General features: G+C 38.9%; 1 protein-coding gene across 2 annotated transcripts in view; it reads left to right on the plus strand.

The window, feature by feature from the left end:
• Fbxo8 (F-box protein 8) overlaps window positions 1-16705 on the plus strand; it is a 47714-nt gene that overhangs the window by 17660 nt on the left and 13349 nt on the right. The window lies entirely within an intron of this gene.

Here is a 16705-nt window from a genome sequence, read left to right on the forward strand (position 1 = left end):
GACCTTAGCTGGCAAGATGGTTCAGTAGATAAAGGAGCCTGCCATTCAAGTCTTGCAGCCTGAGTTCAACCCCTAGAAACCATATAAAGGGGAAAGGAGACAACAGACTACAAAATTGCCTTCTAACTTGCGCACTACTTGTATTGTGGCACAAACACATATATTCTGTTAATATAATAATCATTTGTTATTAAAAACATAATTTCATGTTTCCTAAAACCTCTTGATTATGTTGTTTGTTTTATAATATTTAAAAGTGATCAAAATGTGAAGAAAATTTTTCCTTCAACTTTTTCTATTCTTATTTTAATGTATCCTGGAAAAAGGAGTTTTAGAAATGCTTACACATCTACTGGGCTTGCCTTCAAATCTCAATGGAAATGATATTACTTGGGAGTTAACTACTTCTCATGCATTGTTTTCTGTGGAAACATTAGCTAGAACTACTTTAATAGTTATTTTTAAATGATTTCCATTTGTTATAAAGTTACTAATAATTGTTTAAATTGAGGCCTGGAGGAGTAGTTCACTTGTTCAGAGCACTGGCTGTACTTCTAGAGGTCCTGCGTTTAATTTCCAGCAACCACATGGTGGCTCACAACCATCTGTAATGGGATCTGATGCCCTTTTTGTCTGGTGTCCTCTTCTGTCATGCAGGCACACATGCAGATAGAGCATTCATATACATAAAATACATAATAAATAAATAGGTAATCTCTTAAAAAGGGAAAAAAGAATTAAGCTATGCAGCCAAGTTCTAAAATTATTTTAATTTTGTTATAAGTAGGAAAGTGTTTCTCCAATTTTTAATTTTAAGCTTAAATCTATTGTTCTTATAACTATGGAGTAACGCAGAGACAGTACATTTTTAAATAAATTGATTTTCACTTACTATGAATACTTTCCTTGTCAAATTTTTCTTGGAGAATTATAAAGCTAAATGCCATTTTTAAACATATACTTTATCATTACAAATATAACAAATGGTTCATTATAAGACATACTATAATATTCACATTCAGATACCAATTCTCTTTTTTTCTTATTGATGATTTAAAATAGGTGAAATTCTAATGCTTTCTCTAGTTACTCTTGTTATTTTGGGCTCTTTGAGATAGTGTCTTCTAAAGCCCAGGCTTGTCTTGAATTTACTATATCTTTCAGGCTGACCTTAAACTTTAGATCCTCCTGCTATAGTTTCCGAAATGCTGAGACTGTAGACATTGTGCCACCATGCTCAAAAAACCCATGGTATTCTTAATGAAAATGGGATGATTTATTAAAAGCTAACATTCAGACTATGTATTTGAAGCCATCTTAATGTAAAAATCCACTTCTTAGACTATAGTGAACAGCAAGGAATTGTCATGATTTAAGAGTTTATTGGTTATTTCTTTATTATAATTTTCCAATTCAATAGTAGAATATAGTCACTTTTCACAGTGTCTTCTGTGTAAGCAGAGAGCATAAGCATGCCTTGCACTGTTGCAAATGTGCAGACATTTCACTATAGTTATTCATAGATCAGAATAGATTCATAGCCTTTCTTATTTTAATTATAGTTAGACTTTACTGGTTGCTCATTAAAACAGCTCATATAGTGAGCTGTCAAATGTTTTGCTTTGGTCTGCTTAGCAATTGCGTAGAGATTGCTGGAGAAGAACTGAGGGACAACTAGTGTAATGTTTTGCTTGAGGGTATGTAAATCAAGAGAGACAGCTTTTGTAAGCCCTCACCTTATTGTGGCTAGTTTGTGAAGTCTCACTGGCTTCTATCATAAATTATTTGGATCTTAAATCAAAGTATCATCTTTAATTCATATGTCTTGCAAATGTTCCATTGTAAGCAAAGTATAACTTGTTAAGTACAAGTTGTACAAAGTCAGAAAAGTGAGATATCTCATTGCTGGTACTAACTCTGGTAAGTAGTTGTTTCTTCCTAAATGTCTTACAGTTTTAAAAACAAATTATAAAGTCAAGCTTTCTGTGAAAAGAGAAAAATTTTCTGACCTCATATACTAGGATAGCTTTAAAAGTCTAAATTGGAGAAATTAGACACAAAAGTATGTTTCTATTTTTGCAGCTGTATACATTATATCATAGAGTTTTTGTTAGTAACTCCCAGAATGCTTTGAGGGAAGGCAGGAAAAGGTAGTACTCAAGTCTGTTTGTAATGTAATTAGAATTTTAAATTTTTAGTTCAAATATTTACTAAGCAAGGGAATTCAAGTTATCAAAATAAGATTTTTAGATCCTCAGTTTCCTTTTCCATCCTGCCTTTCATTGTTACTGAGAGTTGGGTGTATTTCTTTTCTTTATGCACAAGCCTGATTTTGAGTAGCTTAGAGGAGCTTAGAGTGTTCCTGAATAATTAATTTGCTGTTCTGAAAGGGGCAAGTGGTGCTGCTCAGAGGCACAGAGCTAAGCCGCTCCAGGTGTCTGTGGGTCCAAACTCTGATTCTATGTTATTGTGAATATCAGTACTTTAGTTCATATTACCTACAGCAAAATAAAATTTTATCTTTACTAAAATATACTTATAGTACAAATAGGCTACCCCAAAATGGCATTTAAATACCGATATCCACTTAATGTATTCAGAAAAATGAGGAAAATTGTTTTAATCACTTTATCCTAATTTTCATTACAAATACAAAATCAGTTTGTTTATTACTTACAAAGTGAATCAAAGTCACATAAAATAAAGTTATCAGAAAGATAATCTCATGGAGTACTTGGCAATATGAGTATAATTAGCAGATCATGGGAATGGAATGCTAGAGTCAGAGGACGTTTGGATTTATTTTCCCCCACTCACTAGAGCACTGTCATCAGACATATTTTTCCGGGATTCATCTAAGTAAGCAGTAAATTATTGTTGATGATATGTTCAAATATAAGTGGTGTTTATTGCAGCTGCTTGAGATAAGTTACAAATATTTGTTGAATATTATAAAACTTGTATTTATCCATGATTTTGTACATAAGATTTTTTCATAGCAAACATCATTAAAATATAAAAATAAGAATACTTACAGCCACAGGGAACAAGATTCTCCAAAGGACACCATCCTGTCACGGATATGGGTAACCAAACTCCATAGCAGCTGCTGGCAGTGGCTCCTGGGGTGGGGGACAACATCTGCACAACTTGGTACGATGATCTCGCACGCTGTTGTTGTGTGCATGACACTGTGACCTCAGCTGTGTGTGGTGTCTTGATCTTGTGCATGAGCTTGTGTAGCGTGTGGCAGTGTCCACATTCTAGTAAAGGAATGTGCTGTGTGCTCTGTTTATACTATGTCGCGCTCTTCCCTGCATGTACAAGTTCTGTTCTGCCAGGGGTGTGCTGATAAATTGTACTTTCCATCCATCTTGTTTAGAACATTTTCTGGACATAGCTATTTTTAAATTTAGAGTCTTAAAAACTGATAGTAAGCATTGTGAATATAGACTTGTTTTTAACTCTCTATGTTTTAAATAATCTTTATAATATAAAAGTATGCATTAGCTAAATAAGCAAATTTCTCCTATATTCATAGAGAAATACCTAATTACATTCCCCTTTATGCATTTTACTAATTGGGTCTTGGATAAAAAATCAATTGCAGAGCCGGGCGGTGGTGGCGCACGCCTGTAGTCCCAGCACTTGGGAGGCAGAGGCAGGCGGATTTCTGAGTTCGAGGCCAGCCTGGTCTACAAAGTGAGTTCCAGGACAGCCAGGGATACACAGAGAAACCCTGTCTCGAAAAACAAACAAACAAACAAATCAATTGCAGAAAGTATTTTGTTTGACCTATTTTACCTGGAAATGAATTAAGTAGATATATAGTTTATTGTTAAAACAACTTTTTTTTTTCTGTTTAACCAGGAAATGTGTAAGTTCTTCCTTTATAGGAGCAATTTTAAGAATGTGCTCACCTTACTCTTAGAGATTTGACTGAGTTGAAAATGGTTATTATCTACTTCAGAGCATAGGGACAATAGTGTAAATATCTCAACTTTACTCCTAAGGATAGATAACTCCAATTGGTTTTGTCAGAACATTCAGAAGAACATTCTCAATTACATAGTAAGGAAGGCATTTTTAAGTCTAGCAAATTTGAATAGCTATTTTGAATAAAATTTGAATAAATAGATTTATAGTTAGTTGGCTTATTCATGATACATATTTGTAAAGCCTATAATGTATGATGCACATAGGGAATATTCAACAATCCATGTTGTATGAAACATCCAAATATGACAGTATTTGGTTTTGTTAAGGAACATTCCAGGAAACATACTTTAAATACACTTATAAATTTAAGAATGGCTGAGATGTCATATTACTCATTTGCAGCTATTTGATAAAACCCTGTTGGTTTATAATTGTTTGAAAGTTAACCTGCCATCTCTATAGTGGAATCTGTATACCTATAGTTACTTGTTTTCTTTTTCATTGTCTGATAGTTCTTCTATTTAAAAACAGCAGTTTTCTTATGTCTTGACAGACTGAGATAATTTTCATAGTTTGTGTTTTAGTTATTATTTAATTTGTTAAGGAAAGTGTTATTTTAGAAAATAACTCCTAAAGCAATATTCAATGTTGTTGTAGTGTGATAGAAATGTCCCTGAAAAGTAATTTGGTATTATGGATTATTTGTAGTAAAATCTTTGATATCTTATTCTGTGTATAAGCAGTATAGAATCTGAATATCTCCTGTATTTCCAGTGAAGACTTACAGACCATATAGGTATTTTTTTTTTCTTCTGGAAAATGTTCTACACTTTGAGATTAATTCTAGCTCCACAGAGCTAGAAAATTTTACTTATTTTTTTAATAGAAAACAGTCTCAGTAATAACTATATGTTGTAGATAGCTAAGAATAAGCCCTATTGGCAGGAAGATGTATGTACCTTGAACAGTCTTTTACAGCCTATGGATACAGAAATTTGAATTTCTAGTCCTTGGCTAGCATAAAAACTGAAGCTTATCTTGGAATGATTGAGTCAGTAGATGGCTGTCAGGGTGTTTCTTAGCCAGTGCCTCATTTTATGAACTGGTACCTGTGGTATTTGTCAAGTAGAATGCTTTGGCTTCATGGACTAACTAAGCTGACAGTGACTTAAGTCATATATATTTCTTTGCTTTAAAGCAATTGAAGAAGAGGTCTTAGTGATGTAGTGATTTCATTTTGACAGTCTGTAGACTTTGACTGGAAGAGCAAGTCAAAGTTCCCCCACTCCATCCTTTATTCCTTTCTTTTTTTCCTTCCTTCTTTCCTTGAAAATAGATTATTCTCTCATACAATACACCCAAACAGTTTCCCCACCTGTGCTCCTCCCATCTCCACCCTTCTTTCTCCTTTCCTCCAGATCTACTCCCCCTCCATTTCTTCTTCAGAAAAGAGCAGGCCTCTAAGAAACAACAGCCAAATAGGACAAAACAAGATACAAAAAGACAAGGCAAAAAGCCCTCACAGCAAAGCTGGACAAGGCAAACCAACAGGAGGAAGAGTCTCAATAGTAGGCAAAAAGTCAGAGTCACACTCACTCCCATGGGTTGGAGCCCAGCAAAAGCATCAAGCTAACAGCCTGGCAGAGACTCATCTTGGCAGAGACTGATACAAACTCCATACTTGCTGCTTCAGTCTTTGTGAGTCTCTGTGGGCCCTGCTTAGTTGATTCTCTGGTGTCCTCGTCCCCTTTCACTCCTAGTCTTTTCTCTAGCTCTTCCAGGAGGTTCTCCAAGCCTTGAGGGAGGAGCCTGATGAAGACCGCCAATTTAGACTCTCTGTTTGCATAGTCTGACTGTGGGTCAGTGCACCCACTACCATCTGCTGCTAGAGGAAGCCTCTCTGGTGACAACTGTACAAGACACCATCTATTATTATAATTAGTATAGCAGTAGTTCATTAGGAGTTTGTTTGTTTGCCAATTGTGTTTGGTTTTATGCTAGGTCTCTCTCGGTACTATCTAGTTCCCAGTTCTGGCCATCCAGGCAGTGTAGGGTATGGCTCCCTCCCTCTCAAGGCACAGGCTCCCTCTTGATGCATAGGCCTGAAGTTAAAGGCAAGATTGCTTGGCCAGCACATCTTGCATGACTTGACATGTAACCATTTAGCAAACCAAACGTATTAACTTGGCCAGGAGAAGCTAGTTGAACTATATTTGAGTTGGGGATTTATCTAATTATCAGCTAGCTCCTTTTACTCCAATTAAACTTTCGCATCAAATATGAAGATAAATTTGTAGTGTTCTACCTATTCAAATTGCTGTGCTTCTGGTGCCAGTGTCCCCCAAACCCTTGCAGGTGTTTACTCAGTAAAATGTTATCTTGGTTGCTTACCCAGAGGCAGAGTCCCTCTTTTCTGCTTCTGGCATCTTACTTAGCAGAGTATCTGAGTTACAGGCCTAAACCAGCCATATAATCCTTTTTATAACTTTTTCTATTGACCCAGAAGTGTTTATGTATTTTAGTTCTGTAAACTACAACATCAGCAGAATTCTACTGAAGGATTTGTAAAACTTGTTTCTAAACCTAAGTATGGGGAAATGGGGCGGAGATGGGGGGAATCTGCCTTCTTTGTGATGAGAATATTGTATGGCTATATACATGTATGTATGTATGTATGTATGTATGTATGTATGTATGTATGTATGTACATCTAGTCTGATTTATTGATTTTATAGTTAAGAAACCAACTTTATCCTTCCTGTTAAGTCAATTCTATTATCCATCAAGTCTTCTCTTCCTGTCCTGTCTCCTAGAGTAACTGCAGTGTATGGTTTACATGCAGGTTGCGGAGTCAAAGTAAACCTTTTGCAGAGAAATGGATCTCCCACAACTGGCTCATGTTGTCAGAGCACCTAATGCACTTCCCACTTGTTTCCTTTATTATCTATGGTAAATGCTAATTTGCTGTCCCATCGTGAAATCATCATAATAAATAAAAATTAAGTAACATTAATGGGCAGTGTGTTGGTAGGCAATATATATGAGGGGCTCTTTTACTTTATTTAAATTGTGCTTTTATTACTAATTTAGATTAATATATTTAGAAATCTTTTTATATTGGCTATCTTAAGTTCATTTCAAAGAAAAATTTATTTTCCATAATATTCGGCATACTTTCTCTGACTAGGTTTCCTCTAACTTGATATATGGATTCAAATCTTTATCACTTTCTAGATTTAATATGTAAGATAGTTACCTCTCTTACCCCCCTTTTTTTTTGGTTTTGGTTTTTGTTTTTTGTTTTTTTTTGGGGGGGGGTTGTTTTTTTCAAGACAGAGTTTCTCTGTATAGCCCTGGCTGTTCTGGAACTCACTCTGTAGACCAGACTGGCCTCGAACTCAGAAATCTTCCTGCCTCTGCCTCCCAGAGTGCTGGGATTACAGGCATGTGCCACCACTGCCCAGCTCTCTCTTACCTCTTTAATTTATAAGTTGATGCTCCCAACATGGCTGCTGTATGAGAAATATAAATGGAATTTTGTTCCTTCAGATTCATTCTTCAAGTGTAAGGTTTCAATCAGCTTAGTCATGGCTTTTCAAGTGTGAGAAAACAGAAGTATAACAATAGTTTTATTTTTCAACAAATTGACCAGAGTATGAATTTATCCATTATTTTATTATTTTTATTATTTTTAATTTTAATTTCACAGTCCAGATTTTATCCCCCTCCTGGTCCACCCTCTGACTGTTCCTTATCACATACCTCCTCCCCGCCCTCTCCACGAGGATGTTCTCACTCCCTTACATCCCCCACCCTACCAGACCTCCCCACTTTCTGGAGCTTCCAGTCTCTTGAAGGCTAGGTGCATCTTCTCTGACTGGGTCCAGACCCAGGCAGTCTCTGCTGTATATGTATTGGGATCCTCAGATCATCTTGTGTGCTGCCTGCTAGGTCTGAGAGATCTCTGAGGTCCAGGTTGGTCCTCCTACAGGGTCGCTCTCCTCAGCTTCTGGCTTTTTCCTAATTCAATCACAAGGGTCAGCTGCTTCTGTCCATTGGTTGGCTGTAAATATCTGCATCTGACTCAGCTGCTTGTTGGGTCTTTTGGAGTGTAGTCATGCTAGGCCCCTTTTGGTGAGGGCTCCACAGCCTCCATAATAGTGTCAGGCCTTGGGGCCTCCCCTTGAGCTGGGTCAGAGTTTTTGACTGTGAGATGGCAACCCCAATCCCTCACTTGATGTCCTTTCTGCTGGAGGTAGAGTCTACAAGTTCCTTCTCTCCACTGTAGGGCATTTCACCTTCTGTTTGAGTCCTGAGAGTCTCTCACCTCCCAGGTCTCTGGCGCATTTTGGAGGGTACCCCCAATATTCTACCTCCCTAGGATTTCTCTTTCCATTCTTTCTGCTGGCCCTCCGGCCTTCAGTCCTTTCCCACCATCCAATACCTGACCATGTTCCCCTCTTCCCTTCCCTGTCCCCTTTCCCACCCAAGTCCCTCATTCCCCCCCCCCCCCTGCTCCTGTGATTGCTTTCTTCTCCTTCCCAAGTGGGATTGAGGCATCCACATTTGGGCCCTTTGGCTTGTTAACCTTTTTGAGTTCTGTGGATTGTATCTTGGGTATTTTGTACTTTTTTTGGCTAATATCCACTTATTATACCATGCCTGTCTTTTTTGGTCTGAGTTACCTCACTCAGGATGATATTCTAGCTCCATCAGTTTGCCTGCAAAACTCAGCATGTTTTTAATAGCTAAGTAGTATTCCATTGTGCAAATGAACCACATTTTCTGTATCCATTCTTCTGTTGTGGGTCTTCTGGGTTGTTTCCAGCTTCTGGCTATCACAGACAAGGCTTCTTTCATCATAAACTTTTAGGGATACCTTTTTTAGAATCAAGATCCTAAAGCTGAACTATTCTAGGCCAGTCATTAGTGTACAGTGACCTGCTGCTGGTGGTGACTTGGAACAGTGCTCTGTCCTCTGAGAAGTAAATTTGAGGCGTTTCCACATGTCCTCGGGGAGGGTCTTGCCAAGCATCTTGACCTCATATGAGTTATGTCATCTTGATATGGAGCAAATAGCCTATCTGTTATCTCTGCCTCCGTGGAATAGGTGGCATTATGAGGATTGAGTAAAGTAAGGCAAGTTAAGTAGTGCGTGTTTCTAACTGCTCAGTAGATAATGTCTAGATACGTGTTCTTCAGGTATAGCTACGGTACCTTAGAATTTGAAGAGCCAGATTCTGCTTTAGGCTTTGAAGTTCCTCTCACACCTTTAGATTCTAGTAAATAACTCTTTGCAGCTTGAGTAGTGGTTCTTCATAGTGTGTGCATCAATCAGAACAGGATCCTCCAACTGTGGTGAGCCCTCTTCCTTTAGAGTGTTATCTGGTAGGTGTACACAGGATCCTCCAACTGTGGTGAGCCCTCTTGCCTTTAGAGTATTACCTGGTAGGTGTATACAGGACTCTCCAACTGTGGTGAGCCCTCTTGCCTTTAGAGTGTTATCTGGTAGGTGTACATAGGATCCTCCAACTGTGGTGAGCCCTCTTCCTTTAGAGTGTTATCTGGTAGGTGTACACAGGATCCTCCAACTGTGGTGAGCCCTCTTCCTTTAGAGTGTTATCTGGTAGGTGTACACAGTATCCTCCAACTATGGTGAGCCCTCTTCCTTTAGAGTGTTATCTGGTAAGTGTACACAGGACTCTCCAACTGTGGTGAGCCCTCTTGCCTTTAGAGTGTTACCTGGTAGGTATACACAGTATCCTCCAACTATGGTGAGCCCTCTTCCTTTAGAGTGTTATCTGGTAGGTGTACACAGGACTCTCCAACTGTGGTGAGCCCTCTTGCCTTTAGAGTGTTATCTGGTAGGTGTACACAGGATCCTCCAACTGTGGTGAGCCCTCTTCCTTTAGAGTGTTCTCTTGGTAGGTGAACACAGGATCCTCCAACTGTGGTGAGCCCTCTTCCTTTAGAGTGTTATCTGGTAAGTGTACACAGGACTCTCCAACTGTGGTGAGCCCTCTTGCCTTTAGAGTGTTATCTGGTAGGTGTACACAGGATCCTCCAACTGTGGTGAGCCCTCTTCCTTTAGAGTGTTCTCTTGGTAGGTGAACACAGGATCCTCCAACTGTGGTGAGCCCTCTTCCTTTAGAGTGTTATCTGGTAGGTGTACACAGGACTGTCCAACTGTGGTGAGCCCTCTTGCCTTTAGAGTGTTATCTGGTAGGTGTACACAGGATCCTCCAACTGTGGTGAGCCCTCTTCCTTTAGAGTGTTCTCTGGTAGGTGAACACAGGATCCTCCAACTGTGGTGAGCCCTCTTCCTTTAGAGTGTTACCTGGTAGGTATACACAGAATCCTCCAACTGTGGTGAGCCCTCTTCCTTTAGAGTGTTCTCTGGTAGGTGAACACAGGATCCTCCAACTGTGGTGAGCCCTCTTCCTTTAGAGTGTTACCTGGTAGGTGAACACAGGATCCTCCAACTGTGGTGAGCCCTCTTCCTTTAGAGTGTTATCTGGTAGGTGAACACAGGATCCTCCAACTGTGGTGAGCCCTCTTCCTTTAGAGTGTTCTCTGGTAGGTGTACACAGGACTCTCCAACTGTGGTGAGCCCTCTTCCTTTAGAGTGTTACCTGGTAGGTGTACACAGGATCCTCCAACTATGGTGAGCCCTCTTCCTTTAGAGTGTTCTCTGGTAGGTGTACACAGGAACATGCTTTTTTCATGAACGCATTTCTCTACTTCTGTACTTTTAAGACTTTTAAAAAATATGAACATAGTAGAGCATGTATCCTTATTACATGGTGGGGAATCCTCTGGGTATATGCCCAGGAGTGGTATAGCAGGATCTTCTGGAAGTGAGGTGCCCAGTTTTCGGAGGAACCGCCAGACTGATTTCCAGAGTGGTTGTACCAATTTGCAACCCCACCAGAAGTGGAGGAGTGTTCCTCTTTCTCCACACCCTCTCCAACACCTGCTGTCTCCTGAATTTTTAATCTTAGCCATTCTGACCTTGAATTAGAGAGTAAAAGAATTAATGCTTCTCATTCTTTTTTATCTACCTAACATCTTAGATCTTTTGTTTTAAAAAGTTCATTATCACTCCTCCACTGCCATGTTCTACTATGTTCATAGCAGCCCTATTTATAATTGCCAGATGCTGGAAAGAACCCAGGTATCCCTCAACAGAAGAGTGGATGCAAAAAATGTGGTATATCTACACAATGGAGTACTATTCAGCCATTAGAAACAATGAATTCATGAAATTCTTAGGCAAATGGATGGAGCTAGAGAATATCATACTAAGTGAGGTAACCCAGACTCAAAAGGTGAATCATGGTATGCACTCACTAATAAGTGGATATTAACCTAGAAAACTGGAATACCCAAAACATAATCCACACATCAAATGAGGTACAAAAAGAAAGGAGGAGTGGCCCCTTGTTCTGGAAAGACTCAGTGAAGCAGTATTCAGCAAAACCAGAACAGGGAAGTGGGAAGGGGTGGGTGGGAGGACAGGGGGAGAGGAGGGGGCTTACAGGACTTTTGAGGAGTGGGGGCCTAGAAAAGGGAAAATCATTTGAAATATAAATAAAAAATTTATCGAATAAAAAATATGATATTTTAAAAAAATCTTTCAAAGCTGCTAAGTATATCTGAGATGTCATGTGTCTAGGGATTATGAGCAAGTTATAATTTTGTTTTCATAGTATAGTATTTGTGTGTGACATTTATTAAGCAAGAATTCCACATCGTGTGTAAACTTCACTGTCTCCTTAGTTTGGATCATCATTAAGCACATAGTAGCTAATAAAGCTTCTCTCTACCATTTCTTGTGCCAGCCTAGAGGCTGGCAAAGGTAGAATGGGCTTTTCTAAGGTTTTACCTCTGCTAAGCCATTTCAGAGATGAGGTGTCCACATACTTGTTGGCGAGAGCCTGTGCAATTGTTGGCCAAATCTTGTGATTTGAGAAGGGCCATCATGTCAGCCCATCTTAGTGATGCCCCACAGTGACAGGTGTGGCTCTGTGAGGGGCCATTACGAATTCACAGCTGGGGCTTATTTTCTGTTTCAAGGTATCTAAATTAATTAACAGGGCTTTCAGTTATTTTGAGTTATATTTTCAGTTATATTATGAGGTTCAAGTTATTTGTCTAATGTCATTGCTTTCTCTTTTGAAAAAAATAGCAGAAAAAATCTGTTTTGTGTCTACCCTCCATTTCTCTAAGTTTCTTTGAAAAAGGTTTTTCATTTCTATTTGGATTCTTATTTACCTTTCTATCTTTTATATGAGACTTCCTATTGATACATTCTAGTTACAAGGAATTTCTTGTACATATTGTCAGTATTCAGCTGTTTCTCTGCACCATTTATTTTTATGTAGCAAAAAGTCCCTGGAAGCGAAAGTCCTCAGTTTAAACAGTACCCATAAATAAAGGGATTTCCTCCTGAATCCCACACTCAAGCCTGAATAGTCTGATTTTCGTGCCCTGTGATGAAATGTGCTCTTAGGGTGGTAAGATTTGCTTTGACAGAGTTAGTCACAGGGCATTTACACTGTCCACAATGGGCAATTCTCCACAGTGCGGAGAGTGCATGTCCTCTGCACTGGGGAAGCAAGGATTCCATTGGAGTTCTTGACGTACCCTTTCCTATTGTTCGATACAGTATACAACCTCGCAGTCAATGACTTCATTTTGGGTGTTTCCATAAGAGGAAAGTTGGCAGCTCCTTAAAACAAACCACGAACAGAGTCTTCAAAGGGTTTCTGTTTCTAGTCACTATTTGTGAGGAAAAGATTTTCGGTACCATAGACAGATGTAGTTTTCTTTGTACAAAGGTCAACTTTTCCAGATCAGTCCCTGTTGGGAAATACGCAGTACGTTCTGAGATGACCCATTCTGGTTGTCCTTAAAAACACACATTACTTCTGAATTACATTCTGAAGGTCTCTAAGCATGTGAGAGGGCTTTACACTACAGAAGAGAGAAAATATTGCAAAACTTAGTGTATGTAATAAGATGAAATAGCAAGGTAAAAAGTACCTGAAATTTCTCATTAATAAATCTTGTGCATTTGTTTCACCACTAACAAAAAAGTAGGCTTCTTTTTTTCATTCACAAATAGATATCCTCAGATAAGTAATTGTTAATTATTCAAACTTTGGGCTGAAAAGATGGCTCAGTGATTAAGAGCACTGACTGCTCTTCCAGAGGTCCTGAGTTCAATTCCCAGCAACCACATGGTGGCTCACAACCATCTGTAATGGGATCGGATGCCCTCTTTTGGCATGTCTGAAGACAACTATAGTGTAGTCAAATAAATTTAAAAAAAAATAATTCAAGCTTTGCTGTTTTTATTTTCTTTTTTATCCTTGACTAGATAAGGAAGGTAAGATTCCATGCTTACCTTAGCATTCTGCAGTGCTATAGGAAAGAAACTGGGAGCAAGCAGAGCAGTCAGTCTCCCTACGGGCTGTGCCTGTTCTCCGCCTGAGTCTGCCTGTGCAGACTGTCTGTAGCTGCTCCTACAGGTCACACTCCGCAAAGGAAAGGGGACTTCTAGAGTGGGCTGTACCTCTCAATGTACTCTACACCACATGTGACTAGAGCCCAGACTGACCAGAAGAGGGTGCCAGATCCCCTGTTTCTGAAGTTAGAGCAGTCCTGTGGCCCTGGGAAACTGACCCTGACCCATCTTCCTAAACACTCATCTTCCTAAACACTGAGCTAGCTACCCAGCCCTATACTTTTATTCTGTATTTTTATTTAAATAAAATATAATTTCATCATTACCTCCATACTTCCCCCCACTCCCTCCCAAATTCTGGGCTCTTTTTTTTCTTTTCTGGTTATTGGTTTACACCCATACACATACACACACACACACACACACACACACACATCCTATTTTTCTACTCTATCAGTAGTTAATTGCCTCTTAAGTCTTTCTAGTTAATCCATCATTACCACAGTTAACACTCTGTGTGTGTGTGTGTGTGTGTGTGTGTGTGTGTGTGTGCATGCCTCTCCTATCCCCATTCCCTCCCTTTCTTCCTCTCTTGTTTTGGAATGAAGCCCAGGGTCCTGCATACAGTTGATGAGCACTCAGCACTGCGCTCTCCCTGGCCTTACACCCTCTTCTGCTTGTTTTTCTGAGGCAGAGTCGCACACCCCATGCTGGCCTCCAGCTCCTCGGACTCACTCTGTTTCCCTTCCTGAATTCCAGGATTACAAATGTGCGCTGCCACTCTTGGTTTCATTTTTGTTGTTGTTTTTATGTGGTACTAGGGATGAAACCTTGGGTATACTAGCCAAGCATTTTTGAGGCCAAATGAGTCACATCTCCAGCCCATCTCTTGTTTTGTTATGTTGATTTTTGAAGTCATTTTCCTCTTTATCAAGCCAGAAAAGTGGTTATCTTTCACTTTCCATTGCCTGGTAGATTGATGTTTAACTTTTATCAAGTGTATTCACCTCTTAACTTCATTTATGTGACATAGAGTTTTAAATTACATTGTAGAATCTATTACTTTCTACTTTGCTGTTTTGTACATGCTTAAATCTGGATATCTGCTAAAGACAATTACTTCATTTATAGTCCATTATTTCCCTTCATGGTATAGTGGTCTCTACTGGTTACATATTCCAAGATTCCCCAAAGCCTCTTGTGTGTAGATAGTCCTGAAATTATATATATTTTGTTTTTTTCTGTGCATATATAGCTGTAAAACTTATCTTATCATGAAGAATAGTAGACATGAGAACATTAATAGGAAACTTGCAACAACATGCAGTAAGAAAAAGCCTATGAATGTGCTCTCTGTGTGATTTATGGTCCTTCCCCCTTTTCCTTGAAAGGAGTCACTTCATGGGCTCCCTGCTCTAGCATTGCTGTTCTTGTGTTTCAGGAGCATTTTTAAGTAAAATGTGGTTCCATTGATCACAGGTACTATGTTGCCATGGCGACCAGCATGGAACTTGTGTCACACAGAAGGGACACAGATCAGATGAGGAGGGACTTAGAAATTTTTGACCTTACTCTATTCAAAATGGTGATTAACTTAAAACTTTGGAAGTTTTAGGAAGTGTTTCTAGACCAAGGTTGACTAAATAACAAGCCAGAAAGCAGATCCACCCTAAGAAAGAATTGTTCCATTGTCAAAGTCACACTGTAGAGTATTGCTTCACTTTGCTATATAGCCTTCAGAGGCTTTCACTCATACATGCTAGAACATAACAGATCTCGCCATAAAGTTCAGTGCTGCTCTAAACAAATTCAGTTCTAGACTTCCTTTCCTGAAAAGAGCCCAACTTTGTTTCTTGCATTACCTTTGCTCTCATGATACAAATAAGTAAAACTGGCTTTCTTCAGTCAGTTCTTCATCAGAGCTATTGCCACCTTTCACTCCCCCAAAGCTTATCCAAGTGCCCTCACTCTTAGTAATTATTTCTGGCACTGGACTGTTAAAATGCTTATTTTACATGCTCATTTAAGCTTTATTCAACCATCTTGTATTATTAATTTGTCTTGTGAATATATTCTAGTTTTATATCTGTCTCATCACCACAAATAACCTCAAATTTTCTTTGGGTGAAATACTTGTCTTACACTACTCAGTGTCTGTTACTCAGTACTGTACCTATGTAAAGCTTTAAGGTCATATGTATAGAGAGATACGTTAAAGTGCACATGTCTGTTTTATAAAGTAGTTGCTCATTATTTGTTATTATATCTAACTATGAAGCTTAAATGGATATTTTCTTAAAGGTCTCTAGTTCTCTGGGGTTGATTGAATGACTCCAGTGAGTCACAGTGCCTGAGCCCATAAGTGGCTTCCAGGCCTCCTTTAAGAGTAAATCCTTGCAAGAATATTTCTTTAAAGCAAATAGTAAGCCATAGGTTTTTAAGCTGGGTAGTGGTACACACACCTTTAATCTCAGCACTTTGAAGGCAGAAGCAGGCAAATTTCTTAGTTCAAGGTCAGCCTGGTCTATAAAGTAAGTTTCAGGGCAGCCAGGGCTACACATGAAGAAATCCTGTCTTGAAAAACAAAAAACAAACAAACAAAAAACATGAAAAATAATAATTTTTAGTATGACTGCTATGAGTAAATATTAGGCATAATGCTGTTTTTCTATACAAATTATATTTACCTTCCCAGTACCTTTCCTTTAGAAATACTTCTAAGAACCATCTACTTTGACCAATCATTTCAACTGCTGAGCTTATTATGGCTTGGAACTACCTCACAAGACCAAAACCATTGTGGTCTGTTGTGATTACCTAACAAAACATGTTTTAGAATTCTCTACAAGTGACAACTAGCAATTACCCTGATCATAGCAGCCTAAGTAATCCTAAAAATTGAACAGAATAGTATTCAAGTTGGGGATTAAATTTAAATAAGCAATGGAATTAAGTAGTAGTAAATTTGGAACTTAAGACTTAAGTTTATTTTAGAAAAGCAAAAAAAAAAAAAAGAGTAACAAGCAAATGACAGCATTTGAGCAGCTGAGCCCCATGTGCTAGTGCAAGCCCGTGCTTTCTTCTGAGATGCTAATTTAAACTGATCCCTGTGCTTGCTAGCTCCTCCTCCTCTGCTTCCGAGGCTAACCTGCCTGCTCAGAGAGACCCTAGCCTGGAAACTGGCAGATGCCATATTTCCTTGAAAAATCAAAGTTGGCTTACTTCAGGTCATTTCCCAGTTTTCCATATTGTGTGTATGTTCACTTCTTCACATTCAGTTATCTTAGAGAACTTAAG

Source organism: Apodemus sylvaticus, chromosome 18 (genome assembly GCF_947179515.1).
Source record: "Apodemus sylvaticus chromosome 18, mApoSyl1.1, whole genome shotgun sequence".
Lineage (NCBI taxonomy): Eukaryota > Metazoa > Chordata > Mammalia > Rodentia > Muridae > Apodemus > Apodemus sylvaticus.